This window comes from Saccopteryx bilineata, chromosome 12, assembly GCF_036850765.1.
Source record: "Saccopteryx bilineata isolate mSacBil1 chromosome 12, mSacBil1_pri_phased_curated, whole genome shotgun sequence".
NCBI lineage: Eukaryota > Metazoa > Chordata > Mammalia > Chiroptera > Emballonuridae > Saccopteryx > Saccopteryx bilineata.
The window spans coordinates 1319265-1332054 of record NC_089501.1 but is presented as its reverse complement, the minus strand read 5'-3'; the positions used below and the strand labels follow the sequence as shown (position 1 = coordinate 1332054).

At 36.2% G+C, this 12790-nt stretch overlaps 1 pseudogene; it reads right to left on the bottom strand.

Annotated features, from left to right (window-relative positions):
* Positions 1-2375: 2375 nt before the first annotated feature.
* LOC136316562 (small nucleolar RNA U3) lies at positions 2376-2493 on the bottom strand (annotated as a pseudogene).
* Between the last annotated feature and the right edge of the window lie 10297 nt (positions 2494-12790).

Sequence of the window (12790 nt, the reverse complement as noted above, 5' to 3'; positions counted from 1 at the left end):
CTCATTTATTGATTTTCATTGGCTTTGGAAGCTGTGAACAAATCATTCCCATTCTCATGTTGTCACCCCTTATATACTCTGAAAGTGGTTTTGTGAAGGGGAAGTTGGCACCATTCTACAGGAATCATGTTGTCCACCACTTAGGTTTTCAGTTTTCAACAGAGAGAGCCTATTTGCAGCCAGGAACAGCAAGCAGTCAATTCAGTTTAGGCCTCTGCAGCACTTTGTGCAAATGAGTCAGAAGCAGAGGGATAGGTTTTCTTATGAAAGGCAGATGCCTTTAAAATTCGGGGGACAAATGAGGTAATATTGCCCCAAATTCTCTGGACAGAAACTGAAGGCAGTCGGTAAGATTTGGCCAGTTCCGAAGGCAAGGCTCCAACCAGGGAGCTGGCAGTTGCCCTGGGAAGCTCCAAGAGGAAGTGAGGACCAGTTCCGGCACGAGCTCTGATGTCCAAAGGCATTAACAGGGTCTGTGATTTACACAGATTTATATAAGATTCAAGGTACTTTGTGAAATCTGTTCCTACAATTATATTTTCTAAGGGTTACTAGGGATTAAACTGTCACTGTTCACAGACGCTCTGGCACAATGTTTTCTGTAAAACGTTTATACAGAAATAAAAGGGAATGATCACTTGCCAATTTGTGTAGCTTTTCCATGCAAAAGGCTCACTACGGCCAATTCCATCTGATTTATGTACTAACTGCCTGTAGCCAGCTGGACAACAGTCATCCTAACTTCTTAACACTTTTAGAACATTTTAAAAGTAAGCCTAATAAAAGCTTTCCTTTCTGTTATCCCTGTCCTTTGGGATGAGAAAAATCCCCACAGAAATTGTATACATTTTGCAAAGGCCATAAATCCTAGAGGTGGCATTTTAACGTCTCACAGTCAGTACATAATAAATGTCTTGTCATAAGTTAGAGTCTTTCTGGGACGTGTTGACCTTTGAAGTCTTGCCAATAGGTAGGTTTTCTCTCTTATTCAAGACTACTATATATTGGTTTTAAATTATATTAACCCCAAAATTATAATTAAATTCTTCTGAAATATTTTTTTATAGCCTGAGATGATACTCAAACTTGATGACATGAATCACTTTATTTTTCTAGCACTGAAGAATTAAACACATTTGGGGCAGGGGGATTATTATAGAGTGAATATGTTAGAGAAATTGTAAGTGCACAGGAGGTCAAATACATACATTATTTAATGTTGTTACATCAGCACACACACACAGATTACTAAGAATCCATTTTCTGCTATCTGAGTTAGATTTTCTGCTCCCAAGAAGCTGGGTATATTTCACAGGTTGTGCGCCATGAGAGAGAATGTCAGTATAGTCCCATGTGCTGACTTCTCTGGCTTCCTTATTTCCCCTCCAGCCAGGTGCACACACTCCTCTATCGACCTCAAAACACTAAATAGTCCCCACATACAGAAACAGCCTCCCTGTATGCAGATCTTGACCCTGAGTCTATCGAAGAAAATTCCCTATGGATCTGTTGAGCATCTGGTGGCGAGGGATAGTTTTTCTCCCAGAGGTTTTCTGACTGGAGTGGAAGACTTTCAGGGCTTCTAAGTATGAAGTGCTGACATGCCACGCAAAGTCCACATAGCAGTGAACCCAACAGGTGTAGTCTCTGCCCTCGGGGGTGAACTCTTATGCCTTCAGATTAAACATCTTTTGGTACAATCAAAAGAATATTCTAGTACTACATTTAAAAACTGTAAACTTACTTTTGCCCCACCCTGTATACTGTTTTGTCCTATACATACATACATGCATACCTATGATAAATTTTAATTTATAAATTAGGCACAATAAGGGATTAACAACAATAACTAATAATAAAATCTAACAATTATAACAATATAATATAATTAATTATGTAAATGTGATTGCTCTCTCTCAAAATGTCTTACCACACTGACCTGACCCTTCCTGCAATGCTGTCGGATGACACAGTGCCCACACGATGGGGTGAAGGGAGGTGCGTGATATAGGCCTTGTGATGTGTTAGGCTACTATCGACCTCCTGACACTATTTAACAAGCATTTGTGGCTTCTCTTTGGCATATCTGAATTACTAGCATCACTATTCTTGCACTTTGGGGCCATTATGAAGTAAAATAAGGGTGACCTGAGCACGAGCACTATAATGTCATGACAGTTGGCCCAATAACCAAAATGGCTACTGATACAAGTAGCACATTCCGTAGAGACTGTATACATTGGACAAAGGGTTAGTTCACATGCCTGGTGGGATAGAGCTCGGTGGCGCCAAGTTTCACCACACTACTCAGAACATCATGCTGCTTAAGCCTTATTAATTCTTTATTTCTGGAATTTTTCATGTAATATTTTTAGACCACAGTTGATCATGGATAATTGAAACATCAAAAAGTGAAACCACGAAATTCACCATTGTGTGTGTGTGTAAATTTTGGTAACAAACTATAGAAATGATCCCTGAAAGTATAAACCTGGGTGTGTAAATTTTTGTTTGGGCGTAAAAGACCATAAACATTAATATTCACCTAGTATTAGTTTTTCCAAAACCCTATAATTCTCTTTTTCCCTTTTAAGTCCTAAATCAGGAAGGACTTAGCCTAACTCGGGTTTGGTTTGGAGCCAGTCCCTTTGTGGAATCCCTTTGTGAAGGTGCTGTCGGGAAAGGTGTGGATGAGCGGCCGTCCCGCCGTGGAAAGTTAGATCCCATGTGAGTCACTTGACCTTCTTCCGTGCCACCTTTCTGTGCCCTACCACTGGGAAAGGATATATAGTCGGAAGTGCATAAGGCCCTCTCTGTCCATCACCCTGACTCTTGACCTTGTACCCCAAAACTTTGCTATCTGATGGGTGTCATTGCAATATAGCAGATAGATTCCGTTTTCATTTTACTTTCAGACCCATTTGCAAGTTCTCATTTTGAATTGGCCTGCATGGGAGTCTCAGAGCCATGGAGTGGCAAGCTCCTACATGGTGGAGATGGTCTAGTCAGACTTGTCTGTACTTTCACTTCCCACCCAGATTCCTGAGTACAGATCAATGGACGATTGCGTCAGATTCACCAGGGCAGACCAATTAGACAAGCCTGAAATCCCCTCGATGACACAGCATGCATGAAAGCCTCTTTGTACCACATCACATTGCTAAATTTAGATGGAACCTGGCAATTTTACAGAAAGAGCTCTTGAAAAGAGGCAAGGAGATCAATCCAAGGATATAGAAAACCTGCCTGGGCTGGTTAGTTTTTACATATTTTGTAATGCAGACAGAGGAGGAGTTAATTCCAACCTCAGCCAGTTACAACAGAGCCCTGGTTTCTGTAAAGTTACTCTGGAGAAGGAAGTGCCTTCTAGGGGCTGGGGAGCTGATGGCTGCCAAGCCCACACAAGATGTAAGCTGGGAAGGGTAATTGGTATCCTGAAAAATGAGTCAGTTATCCAGCACAGAGTTACTGAAAATAACAGGTATCTGCTCTTAACGGCAAATAACAAGAATTTGAAACAAATCAAGTATCCCCAAAGGGACTAAAATCAATAGCCAAAATATTAGTAGTACCAAGGACATCATTCATGTTATTAACATAGTATTTAGAACACATGCATCAGCTAGACCTTTTAATTCATATGGAAAAAAATGGACTTTTAGGATATGTTGTGGTCTATAAACTGGGAAGTTTTAAATGTCTTTAGTAGTTAGTATCAACAAGAGCAATGCTATCCATTTAAGACAGACCACTTGGTATTTTGGAGGAGGTCCTAGATTCTCTTTTCCACGTGAAAAAACTATCTGGGTATGTTTAATATTATTTTCTTTTAGAAGAGCCAGTCTTCACCATTCTTTCCAAACATTTTAATTTACAGAACAGTCTTCCCACTCCTTCTGAACAGTGGTGCTTGAAAACAACTATCTAAGGTGTACTTAAAACGTGTTACCATGCTTCACCTGATAGGTAACATCTCAAAAGGGTGGAGAGGAGTACAAATAAGGATTAGGATACGTGTGGCAAAGTGGAACACAGATTGCAAGTCCAAAATTTTTGGAAGATATGGAAGTCTAAGTAACCCTAAGGGAAGACAGATGGAAAGAAATGAATACAAAAATAAAAACACCACAACAAAGAAAATTGCTTTGATAAGTGTGTCAGTTATAAATTCCTCTTTCCGGCTATCAGTGAAGAAGCCACTGGCTCCAACTGAATACAAGTGCCCTGAAATATTTAATTTTGCTGCCTTTGATTCATAATCTCAAAGCATTGGAGTGAATTACACAAACAAGAAAAAACAAATGGACCTAAAGAAGAAGAAAAATAAATAAAAGATGTAAAAAAAATCAGTCCTGTAAAGAATGAACATGAGAAATTGGATATAATTTTATATCTCTATGTGTGTGCCATTTTCTGTTAATAAAGCATAATGGTTTTTATCCCTATCTCTTAATTTTCAGTATGCAGTATTTTAAACATCTTGAAATACAGCTTTTCAGAAATATCCCTTCTATATTGTTCTCATTGTCATCTATAACCCAAAGTCCCTAACAAAGTCTCTAACAAAGTCATGGATTCTCTTTGTTGTTCTATTGCTTCAGCCACAAATCTACAGTGAGAAAGAAAAACATGATGAATGGTGAAAAGAACTTGAAAATAACTTTGATAATTTTAAAAAATGTCATAATTCCAACTATAAGATGAGTCAAAGGCAGGCATTTCCCAGAAGACACACACTCACACACACACACACTGAAAAGAATACTATATCATTAGGCAAGTTTGTTCACTTTCCAACAACAAAAGACTCATTCATCAGTTCATATACCACCTATATTACAGAACTTGGATAAAGAATGGTATTTATATTTCTAGAACAACAACAAAAAAGCCCTTAAGGTCTCTCATTACCTCAATTTCCCCTAAATTTTTTAATATGCTAAATCAGCTTATTTCTCTTCAGAATAGCTGATCTGCAGAATAGAGATGATTTCCTTGAATAGAAATAAAATAAAACCATTCTTTTTCTATTTTGCTACAGTCACTCCTCTTGCCAAAGGCTCTCTCCCCTTTCCTTTTCACTGGGAGCTAATACATACATTCATTCATACATACATACATACATACATGCCATACACACATACATTGTTTTAATGGAATAATTATTCAAAATCCCCCTATATTGCTGAGTATGGACCAAAGTCTACCTAAAACTTTAGAAGATAGGTTCTTAAAAATGCAGCAAATAATGACTCAAAAATTACCTCAGGGAAATACCAGCAGCATTATGTTTGGGGTCTGCTGGTTGTGTTTTACTTGGAGGTGAGGCTTGTTGATAACCTAAACTTTTTTCTGCCAGGGCTTTTGCCACAGGAGTGGAAAAGGTTTTCTGTCTCCACATGTTCTGTGTGACCTCATACTTTGCAGCTTCTGGGTCAAGAAATGTGGATTTTGTGTTGTTAAAGTACACAGAAGATGAGTAAGTGAGGAGATATACCAATTTTATGTTTATACATAATGCAAAACCAAAATATGTCAATATTGGTCAATGCTATGTGGAAGGTACATTCATATTTATTATATTGTTTACTGTAACTTTCTATCATTTTTAACTTTTAAAACAAAAAAATCAATAACAGGGCTTCATAATTCTTAGTTTGTGAATCAAAATAAATATTCTGTGAATCAATGAAACAAATATTCTTCTAATTTTTTTTCATAAGAAACAATTTGCCACAAATATTTCATTCTTAGACCCAAGGCAGAAGTTTTGTGTAGAGTATCAAATATTTGCTGTTTGAGATCAGGAAATATTAAAGTCTATTTTAAAACACATAAAGAAAATTATACAGTAGGATTAAAAACAAATTTTATAAAGTACCAACATATAGAAGAAGAAAAAAGAAACAAACTTGGGTTTTAGTCCAAGTTCTGCTAACTTATTATTTGAACTCAGGAAAATGTCTTAGTTTTATCTGGGTCTTAATTTCCCTATTTTAAAAGTGGAGGTAATAATGCCTTTTGAGCTAATATGCCAAGATTTTGTAAAGGAAAAATGGAATGTGTTAAACTACAATACTTTCAAAGAACAAAGCACTGTTTGAGTGCTAGGAAGTTTCATGAAAAAATATAGCACCATTCTCTGATTTCCTTCTCTGATGAATGTTAGTAATAAAAATTATGGTTAGAGTGAAACTAGATTTAAAAGTACATTTCTAATCTATGCACTACCTATTATTTGGGCATCTGGGCACGTAATGAGTCTTCTATGACCCATTGTCATGCACAAAGAAATCATTCTCTTAAGGCCTGATTCTAGACTGACTTCCTCTTTCTATGTTGGAATTTTACTTCTCTTCATATCTACATGAAAAAAGGCAGAATATTCCAGAGTGTTTAATAGAACCATTTAAACATGGTTAACTGTGTGATGATTAATGTTTCTCATGTACATTCTTTCTAATTGGTAGTCTTTTTAATTGAAGGTTGCCCTAACCACATTCTCCTGGGTTCTCTTTTACATGTAACAAACTCTTTCTGAATCTCATTGGGTTGAACAGTTATTCAATGTGCATCTCAATCACAGGTGTAGTACAGTTCTCAGTTGAGTACAGCAGTCAGTTATAACATCCTGGGGAAATAGTCAGTTGAGCCTGTGTGATTCATGTTGAAATAATGCATTGCTTTCTAGTAAGAGATTCCTTAGAGTTGTGTCTACAGTTTAATAGCAGATGACTTTTAGAAGAACATTTTGCCAAAAAAAAAAAAAAATTCCCTCCATAACCTTTAGAAATTGAATTTGCACAAGCGTAATTGAACAACATAGACATTACTGAAGAATGGCAAAATCCTGGGCGGTCATTTCACATACTTTTCCAACTCCTGAGTAAACAGTACTCGAAGCTGAGGTTGAGACTCCACTACTCTTCAACGTGGTTTTATGTTCTAAGGTGGTTAATTTTCCTCCCTGAAGTTTATCACATGTTAAATCATGGGAATGACCTCCACCAAGAGAACATTTTTTTTTTATAATAAATTTTTATTAATGGTAATGGGATGACATTAATAATCAGGGTACATATATTCAAAGAAAACATGTCTAGGTTATTTTGTCATTAAATTATGTTGCAAACCCCTCGCCCAAAGTCAGATTATCCTCTGTCACCCTCTATCTAGTTCTCTGTGCCCCTCCCCCTCCCCCTAACTCTCTCCCTCCCTCCCTCCCATGTCCTCCCTCCCCCCCACCCTTGGTAACCACCACACTCTTGTCCATGTCTCTTAGTCTCATTTTTATGTTCCACCAATGTATGGAATCATGTAGTTCTTGTTTTTTTCTGATTTACTTATTTCACTTCTTATAATGTTATCAAGATCCCACCGTTTTGCTGTAAATGATCTGATGTCATCATTTCTTATGGCTGAGTAGTATTCCATAGTGTATATGTGCCACATCTTCTTTATCCAGTCTTCTATTGAAGGGCTTTTTGGTTGTTTCCATGTCTTGGCCACTGTGAACAGTGCTGCAATGAACATGGGGCTACATGTGTCTTCACGTATCAATGTTTCTGAGGTTTTGGGGATATATACCCAGTAGAGGGATTGCTGGGTCATAAGGTAGTTCTATTTGCAGTTTTTTGAGGAACCACCATACTTTCCTCCATAATGGTTGTACTACTTTACAGTCCCACCAACAGTGAATGAGGGTTCCTTTTTCTCCACAGCCTCTCCAACATTTGCTATTACCCGTCTTGTTGATAATAGCTAATCTAACAGGAGTGAGGTGGTATCTCATTGTAGTTTTGATTTGCATTTCTCTAATAACTAATGAAGCTGAGCATCTTTTCATATATCTGTTGGCCATTTGTATCTCTTCCTGGGAGAAGTGTCTGTTCATGTCCTCTTCCCATTTTTTAATTGGATTGTTTGTTTGTTTGTTGTTGAGTTTTATGAGTTCTTTGTAAATTTTGGATATTAGGCCCTTATCTGAGCTGTCGTTTGAAAATATCAGTTCCCATATAGTTGGCTGTCTGTTTATTTTGATATCAGTTTCTCTTGCTGAGCAAAAACTTTTAATTCTGATGTAGTCCCATTCATTTATCTTTGCCTTCACTTCTCTTGCCATTGGAGTCAAGTTCATAAAATGTTCTTTAAAACCCAGGTCCATGATTTTAGTACCTATGTCTTCTTCTATGTACTTTATTGTTTCAGGTCTTATATTTAGGTCTTTGATCCATTTTGAATTAATTTTAGTACACGGGGACAGGCTGTAGTCGAGTTTCATTCTTTTGCATGTGGCTTTCCAGTTTTCCCAACACCATTTGTTGAAGAGGCTTTCTTTTCTCCATTGTGTGTTGTTGGCCCCTTTATCAAAGATTATTTGACCATATATATGTGGTTTTATTTCTGGGCTTTCTATTCTGTTCCATTGGTCTGAGTGACTATTTTTTTGCCAATACCATGCTGTTTTGATTATCGTGGCCCTATAATATAGTTTAAAGTCAGGTATTGTAATGCCCCCAGCTTCATTCTTTTTCCTTAGGATTGTTTTGGCTATTCGGGGTTTTTTATAGTTCCATATAAATCTGATGATTTTTTGTTCCATTTCTTTAAAAAATCTCATAGGGATTTTGATGGGAATTGCATTAAATTTGTATATTGCTTTGGGTAATATGGCCATTTTGATTATATTTATTCTTCCTATCCAAGAACAAGGAATATTTTTCCATCTCATTGTATCTTTTTTGATTTCCCTTAACAATGCTTTGTAATTTTCATTATATAGGTCCTTTACGTTCTTTGTTATGTTTATTCCTAGGTATTTTTTTGTTGTTGTTGCAATCGTGAAGGGGATTATTTTTTTGAGTTCGTTTTCTAATATTTCATTGTTGGCATATAGAAAGGCTATGGACTTTTGTATGTTAATTTTGTATCTGCGACCTTACTGTATTGGTTTATTGTTTCTAATAATCTTTTTGTGGAGTCCTTCGGGTTTTCGATGTATAGGATCATATCATCAGCAAAAAGTGATAGCTTTACTTCTTCTTTTCCGATATGGATGCCTTTTATTTCTTTGTCTTGTCTGATTGCTCTGGCCAGAACTTCTAGCACCACGTTGAATAAGAGTGGAGAGAGTGGACAACCCTGTCTTGTTCCTGATTTAAGGTAGAAAGTCCTCAGTTTTATGCCGTTTAATAGGATGTTGGCTGATGGTTTATCATATATGGCCTTTATCATGTTGAGATATTTTCCTTCTATACCCATTTTGTTGAGAATCTTAAACATAAAATTGTGTTGTATTTTATCAAAAGCCTTTTCTGCATCTATTGATAAGATCATGTGGTTTTTGTTCTTTGTTTTGTTGATATGGTGTATTACGTTAACCGTTTTGCGTATGTTGAACCATCCTTGAGATTCTGGGATGAATCGCACTTGATCATGATGTATTATTTTTTTAATATGTTGTTGTATTCGGTTTGCCAGTATTTTATTTAGTATTTTAGCATCTGCATTCATTAGAGATATTGGTCTGTAGTTTTCTTTCTTTGTGCCATCCTTGCCAGGTTTTGGTATGAGGGTTATGTTGGCCTCATAGAATGTGTTTGGAAGTATTGCTTCTTCTTCAATTTTTTGGAAGACTTTGAGTAGAATAGGAACCAAGTCTTCTTTGAATGTTTGATAGAATTCACTAGTATAACCGTCTGGGCCTGGACTTTTATTTTTGGGGAGGTTTTTAATAGTTTTTTCTATTTCCTCCCTGCTGATTGGTCTGTTTAGGCTTTCTGCTTCTTCATGACTCAGTCTAGGAAGGTTGTATTGTTCTAGGATTTTATCCATTTCTTCTAGATTGTTGTATTTGGTGGCATATAATTTTTCATATTATTCTACAATAATTCTTTGTATATCTATGATGTCTGTGGTGATCTCTCCTCTTTCATTTTGGATTTTATTTATTTGAGTCCTGTGCCTTTTTTCCTTGGTGAGTCTTGCCAAGGGTTTGTCAATTTTGTTGATCTTTTCAAAGAACCAGCTCCTTGTTTTATTGATTTTTTCTATAGTTTTTCTGTTCTTTATTTCATTTATTTCTGCTCTGATTTTTATTATCTCCTTTCTTCGGCTGGTTTTGGGTTGTCTTTGTTCTTCTTTTTCTAGTTCCTTAAGGTGTGAAGTTAAGTGGTTTACTTCGGCTCTCTCTTGTTTGTTCATATAGGCCTGAAGTGATATGAGCTTTCCTCTTATTACTGCTTTTGCTGCATCCCAGAGATTCTGATATGTCGTATTTTCATTTTCATTTGTCTGTATATATCTTTTGATGTCTGCGCTTATTTCTTCTTTGACCCATTCATTTTTTAGAAGTATGTTGTTTAGTTTCCACATTTTTGTGGGTTTTTCCCCCTCTTTTTTGCAGTTGAATTCTAGTTTCAAGGCTTTATGATCAGAAAATATGCTTGGTACAATTTCAATTTTTCTAAATTTGCTGATATTGTCTTTGTGGCCCAACATATGGTCAATTCTTGAGAATGTTCCATGTACACTAGAGAAAAATGTATACTCTGTCGCTTTGGGATGAAGTGTCCTGTAGATGTCTATCATATCCAGGTGTTCTAGTATTTTGTTTAAGGCCACTATGTCTTTGTTGATTCTCTGTTTGGATGACCGATCTAGAGCCATCAGCGGTGTATTGAGGTCTCCAAGTATGATTGTATTTTTGTTAGTTTTTGTTTTAAGGTCAATAAGTAGCTGTCTTATATATTTTGGTGCTCCTTGGTTTGGTGCATATATATTAAGGATTGTTATGTCTTCTTGATTCAACTTCCCCTTAATCATTATGAAATGACCGTTTTTGTCTCTGAGTACTTTTTCTGTCTTGTAGTCAGCATTATTAGATATGAGAATTGCTACACCTGCCTTTTTTTGGGTGTTGTTGGCTTGGAGTATTGTTTTCCAACCTTTCACTTTGAATTTGTTTTTATCCTTGTTGCTTAGATGTGTTTCTTGTAGGCAGCATATAGTTGGATTTTCTTTTTTAATCCATTCTGCTACTCTGTGTCTTTTTATTGGTAAGTTTAATCCATTTACATTTAGTGTAATTATTGACACTTGTGGGTTCCCTACCGCCATTTTATAAATTGCTTTCTGTTAGTTTTGTATCTAGTTTGATTCTTCTCTTTTGTTTTTCTATCATTTGTTTTTGTTTGTTTGTGTTCCATACTTCTTTCCTCTGTTGCTACCTTTTTTAAGTCAAGTGTTTTTGTGGTGGTTTTTTCAAGGGTGGTTACCATTAAGTAATGAAAAGGGTACCTACCATATTCATTGTAGTACCCTATCTTATAAGTATTTCTGCACTTCATTGTCCTTTGCTACTGTTAATCTTCATCCTCTCCCCCCCTTTTTTCCTTTGTTGTCACAGTTTAAGTTTGGTTTTATTGTGTTCTTGGTGGAGCTGTTACTTGTGGTGTTGTTTTCTTTTGTTCTTTGAATCTGGTTGGAAAACCCCCGTTAGTATTTCCTGGAGTGGGGGCTTTCTGTTGATAAATTCTCTCATCTTTTCTGTATTTGTGAATGTTTTTATATCTCCTTCATACTTGAAGGATAGCTTTGATGGGTATAGTATTCTTAGCTGAAAGTTCCTCTCTTTCAGGGCTTTAAATATTGGGGTCCACTCTCTTCTAGCTTGTAGAGTTTCTGCTGAGAAATCTGATGATAATCTAATAGGCTTTCCTTTATATGTTGTACTCTTCTTTTCCCTGGCTGCCTTGAGAATTTTTTCTTTGTCATTGGTTTGTGTCATCTTTATTATGATGTGCCTTGGAGTGGGTTTGTTGGGGTTAAGAAAACTCGGTGTTCTGTTTGCTTCTTGAATTTGAGGCTTTAGTTCTTTCCACAGGCTGGGGAAGTTCTCATCTGTTATTTGTTTGAGTATATTCTCCATTCCATTTTCTTTCTCTTCTCCCTCTGATATACCTATTATTCTTATGTTATTCTTTCTGATGGAGTCAGACAATTTTTGTAGGGCTTTCTCATTTTTTATTATTTTTGAGTCTCTTTCTTCTTCTCTCTGTTGTGCCTCAAGTTGTTTGTCTTCTATTTCACTAATCCTATCTTCAATCTGGGCTGTTCTGTTAGCTAAGCTTGTTACCTCGTTTTTCAGCTCGTGAATTGAGTTTTTCATTTCTGTTTGATTTGTTTTTATAGTTTCAATTTCCTTGGTAATATATTCTTTGTGTTCATTGAGTTGTTTTCTGATCTCCCTATATTGCCTTTCTGTGTTTTCTTGTATATCTCTGAGTATTTTTAAGATTTCTATTTTAAATTCTCTGTCATTTAGCTCCAAGGCTTCCAATATGTTAAGTCTTTTCTCCATAGATTTTTCCACATGTATTTGTGTTACCTCTCTTTCTTTTGTATCCATAATATTCGATTTCCTCTTTCTTATCGGCATCTGAGGGTGGTCTTGTTGATAGCACTAATTAGAATTAATAAAGAGTAAAAAGTAAAAAAATAAAAAAATAAAAAAAAGGTAAAACACCCCACAAAAAAAAAAACAGTAATAATTTATTATTTCCCCCTTTTTTCTCTCTTCTCTTTCCCTCCTCTCCCCTCCTCAGGGAAATATTGTGCCTATAATGGAGGGCCTGATTTGGGGTGAAGAGTTCAAGGGGCAAAAAAAAGGGAGTAGGGACCTACTAAATGCAAAAAAAAAAAAAAAAAAAAAAAGGAAGAAAATCTTAGACAAGCATAAGATGATTTGCTTGTAAGTGATGGTCAACTAAGAGATATAATGAGAGGGATA